Genomic DNA, 7,004 nt, shown 5'->3' on the forward strand with positions numbered 1-7,004 from the left:
ATTTCGAACATTTCGAACATTTCGAACATCTCAAACAATTCGAATTCGAACAATTCGAACAATTCGAACAATTTGAACAATTCCGAACCGAACACGAACCGACCATTCACGAACAATTTCGAACACGAGCCTATTTCAAACAAACTATATTTCAAACGAACCGAACACGAACACGACCGCTGTTCGTTCGTGTTCGTGTTCGGTTCGTTTACACCCCTAAGGCTAGCCCACAATCCACTTAAAAACTTTGAATCCAATACCACCCAAATTTGTTTATATATCCTTATAACAATAAACAATAAATTTGAATTACCCAAAAGGGTAGGGTAGAGCAAAACCAGCATAGAAAAACTTTGAATCCAACAGCACCTAAATTGCTTATATATCTCTTATAACAATAAACAATAAATTTGAATTACCCAAAAATATAGGGTAGAGAAAACCAACGATAGGTCAAATTGCTTCAATTGTGCTCTTAAACAAAGATATTAGGTCAAATTGCTTCAATTGTGCTCTTAAACAAAGATATACAAAGAAGGTGAAATGTCTCCCCTTACAAAGTTATCATTCAAGAGTTTTTTATATTCTCCTTTGTCTCTCTTACTAAATGTACATAATCCCCCTCTAAAGCAGCACTTTCATTCACAATTTACACGACTCCCTAAGACGTTAACTTCAATGTCAACATTTGTTACTCTTTTTGAGATATGATATAGTCAAAGAAAAAAAAAGTTAGAGATCTTAAAAACTTATAATCATCTGCAAATCCCTGAGTCACGATCTCTCAAAAGAGATGGGATTTAAAGTGGTCTTCATGACAAATATACTTAATTTGCAATAATGCAGAAACGTATAATAAAATTAATTTGATAGTTATGTGTTAGGTTCCCTGTCTCCTTTAACTCTTAGACAAAAGGAGTCCCAAATACACTCTTATATCTGCCCAACTTGCTATCAAAAAGGAGAGGTAGTTTTAGACGACCAAATAAAATGGCGAGCAAGACCAAATTTAAGCCAATTTGTTTTTGTGAAATAAGTTGAAAGAATGACGTTGGTTGCCAATCCAGCCCACTTACCAAATCTTCATAAGTCTCCATGGCTATTTAAGTTCATTCTAACAACATTTTGAACTAGAAATTGATGATTTATGTTTATTAGTCCATTTTGAGGTCCCTTTCAATATAGTAAAGCAACAATTTCCTAAAGTGTGAAAACTATGAAACTTCCCCCTCCAGATATCAAAATTTAAATATGAAACCTTGAAGAATAGGAACAGACTTGTAGACCAATCAACTTCATGAAAAGGTGTCCATTATAATTTCTCGGGTGCTGAGCTTTGGTTCCCCCCAAAATTAATATAAAGCATATCCCGCTTGGCCAAGCCAATAATGAAATCAAAACCAACAAGAACTCCACCCTAATCAAAATGAAGGAAGCCCATTACTCTACATTTATGAGCATGCAAGCAAGGTAACTAACATCCAAAATAAGAGCAAAAAAATACTTCTACAATGCGACCAACCATACCTCCAACTACCTCAATTATTGTTATTAGGTCATTAGCTTTGAAAACTACTTCCCTTGGAAAAAACAACTGGATCCATAACCATCAGGAGGGCTCTTACTTTGAAACACTACATGTAGACCTTCTAGCATGAAATTAATGATTGATTCACTTACGGGCTATTTGGTTAAGTGAAAAATAGATGTAAAATAAAAGTAATACATGTATTTTAAAAAATTGTGTATTTCCTTTAAAGAAAATGGAGAGTTGAGTAAAATTTATCAAGTTATTAAAATTCACCATCTAGCTCATCTTCAATGTTTTGAAATTCAACCAATATTGAATGAATTCCAAATACACTGCAAGATTTAAGTTTTATTGGCCAACCGTCACCCTCACTGATAGCCTCTAATCGCTGGCTTATGCCCATTAGTCGCGGGCCAACAATAAAATGATGATTTATGTTTATTTATTCATTTTGAGGTCTCATTCAATATAGTAAAACATTGATGTCCTCGAGTGTGAAAACTAAAAACTTCTCCTTCTCCAAATATCAAAACTTAAATTTAAAACCTTCAAGAGTAGAAACTGACTTGAAGACCAATCTACTTCATGAAAAGGTATCCATTATAGTTCCTAGGGTGTTGAGTTATGGTTCCCTCCAAAATAACTATAAAGCATATCATCCTTGGCCAAGCCAATAAGTCGCGGGCCAACAATAAAATGATGATTTATGTTTATTTATTCATTTTGAGGTCTCATTCAATATAGTAAAACATTGATGTCCTCGAGTGTGAAAACTAAAAACTTCTCCTTCTCCAAATATCAAAACTTAAATTTAAAACCTTCAAGAGTAGAAACTGACTTGAAGACCAATCTACTTCATGAAAAGGTATCCATTATAGTTCCTAGGGTGTTGAGTTATGGTTCCCTCCAAAATAACTATAAAGCATATCATGCTTGGCCAAGCCAATAATGAAATCAAAACAAACAAGAACTTCACCCTAATCAAAGTCAAGGAAGCCCATTACCCCACATTTACTAGCATCAAAAATATGAGCAATAATCACTCCTACAACGCTACTAATTACATCTCCAACTACCTCAATTAATGTTATTAGGCCATTAGCTTTGAAAACTCTTTCCCTTAGATGCAACAAAAGAATCCACAACCAATAGGTGGGCTTTTACTTTGTGACACCCTAGGTGGACCTTTTAGCATAAAATTGGTGATTAATTTACTTAGGGACTATTTGGTTTGGTGGAAAATATATGTAAAATAAAAGTAATACATACATTTTGAAAATTTGCATATTTTCTTTAAAGAAAATTGAATGCAGAGTAAAAGTTTGAAGTATTTAAAATTCACCATTTAGCTCATCTTCAGTGTTTTCAAATTCAAACGATATTAGATGAATTCCAAATACACTGCAAGAGTTAAATTTTAATGGCCAACAATGATCGTCACTGATAGCCGCCCACAGATGGCTTATGCCCATTGACACAGGCCAACTATAAACTGATGATTTATGCTTACTAATTCATATTGAAGTCTCATTCAATATAATAAAACAATAACGTCCTCGAGTGTGAAAACTAAAAAACTTCTCCAAATATCCAAACTTAAATTTTGTTAATAAAAATAATAGGAAATAATTTATTCCTAAATATATTATTTCCTGAGGAATAAATTATTTACTTAATATAAGGAGATACTTTCTTTCTTATTTTATATTTATTTCCTTTGATTAGGAATTATTTGTTTTCCTTTTTTATGTTATTTCCTATATCTCCTAATAATTAATATGAATTGATTATTAAAGATATTAGGTGATATATATTTCCTTTCATATCATTTTTTTAATTATTTTTCCTATTATAGGATTATTGTAAGGGTTATTTATAACACCGTTCATATCAATAAAACAATGAAGTATTCTACTTTATTCCGCATTATTCTGAATTTCAACATGATATCAGAGCAAAGTTTCGTACCCAAGCCACCGGTCTTCCTTTGAAAATTGTTGGACTCACTTCCTGTCATCCTCTATACAGGAAGGGAGGGACACTCATTTTGGTATTTGAAACAACGATTTTTTCTCCTTCTCTCTCTGTAAGCTTTGTTGGCCAAACTTTCCTGAACTGAGAGCTTCGACTCTGCTGGCCTTCAGAAAATCTATAGTCGGTGTCCCCGCAGTTGAGACAGAACATGTTGTGTTTGTTGCGCGCGGCGTCCGCATGAGCCGAACAAATCGAAAAGAAGGTGGTCGTGACAGGAGCTCCGGTGAGGGCGACACCAGCGATGCCGCCACCCACCTCTCGCCAGAGATATCGCTGTCGTGGATAAAACAATGCCAGCAAAATCCATCGTCGACCCTTCCTCCTGAAATATTTTTTTCTTCCCTGGCCCAAGCGACAGAGGCAGCCCTGTTTCCAGCCGTCATTTCTTCTGTTGCTTTCTTTGTCAGCATAATTTACTGGGTGTGATTTACATGTTTTTTCTGCAGCCAATGACAATTGTGGTCAACTAAAAGTCAATTTTCCTGTAGGTTGTCTCTTTCTCTGCAAAACTCAAAATTCAGCCAAGTCTGAATCCAGCAAATTCAGTCAAGCCAAAATCTCTCTTCTATATCAAAACATATGGCAGACAAAACTCAAAATTCAGTCAAGCTTAAATCCAGCAAATTCACCCAGGCCTGAATCTCTCTTTTAGGCTGAAACATATGACATATAAAACTCAAAATTCAGCAAAGACTGAATTTAGCAAATTCGATGATCCAAACGACCAATTTTTTTTCACTACTCAGCAAATTAAGAATTATTTACATACATTTCAAACTTGAGAGGGGGTGTTAATAATTATAATAGCAAGTAATTTTTTCCTATAAGAAGTTATGAGGAATAAATTATTTCCTTAATATAAGGAGATATTTATTTTCGTATTTTATATTTATTTCCTTTAATTAGAAATTATTTATTTTCCTATTTTATGTTATTTTTTATATCTCCTAATAATTAATATGAATTGATTATTGGAGATATTATTTGATATATTTTTCCTTTCATATCATTTGTTTTTTATTATTTTTCATATTATAGGATTCTTGTAAGAATTATTTATACCCTCGTTCATATCAATGAAACAATGAAGTATTACACTTTATTCCACATTATTATGAATTTCAACAAATGTAAAACCTTGAAGAGTAGCAACTGACTTGAAAACCAATCTACTTCATGGAAAGGTATCCATTATAGTTCATAGGGTGTTGAGTTATGATTCCCTCCAAAATAACTATAAAGCATATCATGCTTGGCCAAGCCAATAATAAAATCAAAACCAACAAGAACTCCACCCTAATCAAAGTCAAGGAAGCCCAGTACTCCAAATTTATTAGCATAAAAAATAAGAGCACAAAATTACTTCTACTACGCTACCAATTATACCTCCAACTACCTCAAGTAATGTTGTCAGGCCATTAGCTTTGAAAACTCTTTCCCCTTAGAAAGCAACAACATAATCCACAACCAATAGGTGGCTTTTACTTTGTGAGACCCTCAGTGGACCTTTTAGCATAAAATTGATGATTAATTCACTTAGGGGCTATTTGGTTTGGAAAAAAAATATATGTAAAATAAAAGTAATGCGTGCATTTTTTAAATTTGTGTATTTGTTTCAAAGTAAATAGAATGCATTGTAAAATTTTCAAGTATTTGAAATTCACCATTTTTGTTGAATTTCAAATACATTGCAAGAGCTAAGTTTTGTTGGTCGCCGACCGGTTGCCAATGCTCTCTAGTCTCGGGTTGCCTAACCACCACCCCACCCCAGTGTTTTACATTGATTTAATTTTCCTCAAACCAAATAAAAAATGTAAATGCATGCGTTTGTTTTGCACCAAACAAAATAACTCTAAAACATTGTGAATAAGCCACATTTCAATTATATGGAACGATGCATTCAATTTTCACTAAAACAAATAGTGTCGCAAGAAAATAAGCATAAATCACAAATCATAGCCCTACTTGTTGAAACAAGAAAATAATCATGAAAAAAATGTCGACCACATATCAAATCTTTTGTAGTGACCTCATGATCCCAAGCTACCCTTTGATTAGAAGAACAAAAGTCCAAAATCAAGAGAGTAGAAAACATAAAGGCATTTCCTGGAGGTTTCCTGAAGCAATATTATCAAATCAAATGTACCATATGCATTATTTACAGTGTAGAAAACTTCTCCATTTCTCTACTTCGATTTTAGTCTTCTATTCACAATTCACAACAAGATCCTTCTCTAGAATATAATAACCCAACATATTAGCCCTTGGGATACTCTTACTACAAGTCAGGTTCTAAAAATTAAACAATAGCAATAGATGAGGGCAGCACAAGGGCAGAACGGTAGTCCCTAATAGTGGAGCAATATCAACAAGCAAAAGACCATGGTATTACAGCAAGCAGTCGAATTATCGAATATGAACTGTTGAAAGAGATTCAATGATTGGATACGAACTAGAAATTGATTTTATTGCAAGAAAAAAAAGCCTATTCTTAAGCAAATTACATCAGCAACAACGAAGTCTTTATCCCACTAAGTGGGATCGGCTACATAAATCAAAAAAGTTCAAAAAATACAATACATGAGCTGTCATAAACCAAATACCAAAACAACGAATCTATCAGACAACACAATAGTAAGATTCAGGCCAGGGTTTGTTTTACCAAAAAAAAGAATAACCCTAGTCAGCTCGGGTCCTAGATGTGGCTTCAAGGAGGAGCTTCTTGGAGGCTATGCGGTACCGTATAATGTCCATAACAGAAGCAAGCTTCCGGAGCCGATCTCGCTCGGCGTAAGACGCCGCCAGGCGCCGGCGAAGATCAGCAGCGCGAGCGCGCTCCCGCTCGAGCTGCGCCATCGACTCGACAAGCCTGGCCCTCGCCGCCGCCAGCTCGACGTTTGTCACAGCTAGACGCGCCGTCATTGTAGTCATCGTTAACGTGGAGGCTGGCCGCTGGAGATCATCGCGGAGATGCTGCCCTCTGCACATCGCTTCGGGTCGGCACTGCGTACTTTGCTCACTTGTGGAGGGGCAAGAGAGTGCGGATGGAAATAATGAGCTTCAACTATTCTAATTTACATTTCTAACTTCTTAAATTTTACATTTATTATATAACAACTAAAAATTTGTAATGAATTACAAAGTACTTAAAAATTAAATAGAATATTTTAATCATTTTTTTCATTAACTATTGAAGCCTTTGATTAAAAGCTTTAGATGATGAAAATGTTATATTTAATATTTTGAGTTGTTAAAATATTATATTTAATAATTTTGTGGTTGAAATGTTATATTCAATCTCTTCAAAGATTGTAACATAAAAATCCTAAAAATTTTAAATTTAACATTTCAACCTTGCAAATAATCACCTAGTCTTCATATATATATATATATATATATATATATATATATATATATATATAAGACACATACAAAAAGA

Source organism: Phalaenopsis equestris, unplaced genomic scaffold (assembly GCF_001263595.1).
Source record: "Phalaenopsis equestris unplaced genomic scaffold, ASM126359v1 Scaffold000251, whole genome shotgun sequence".
NCBI lineage: Eukaryota > Viridiplantae > Streptophyta > Magnoliopsida > Asparagales > Orchidaceae > Phalaenopsis > Phalaenopsis equestris.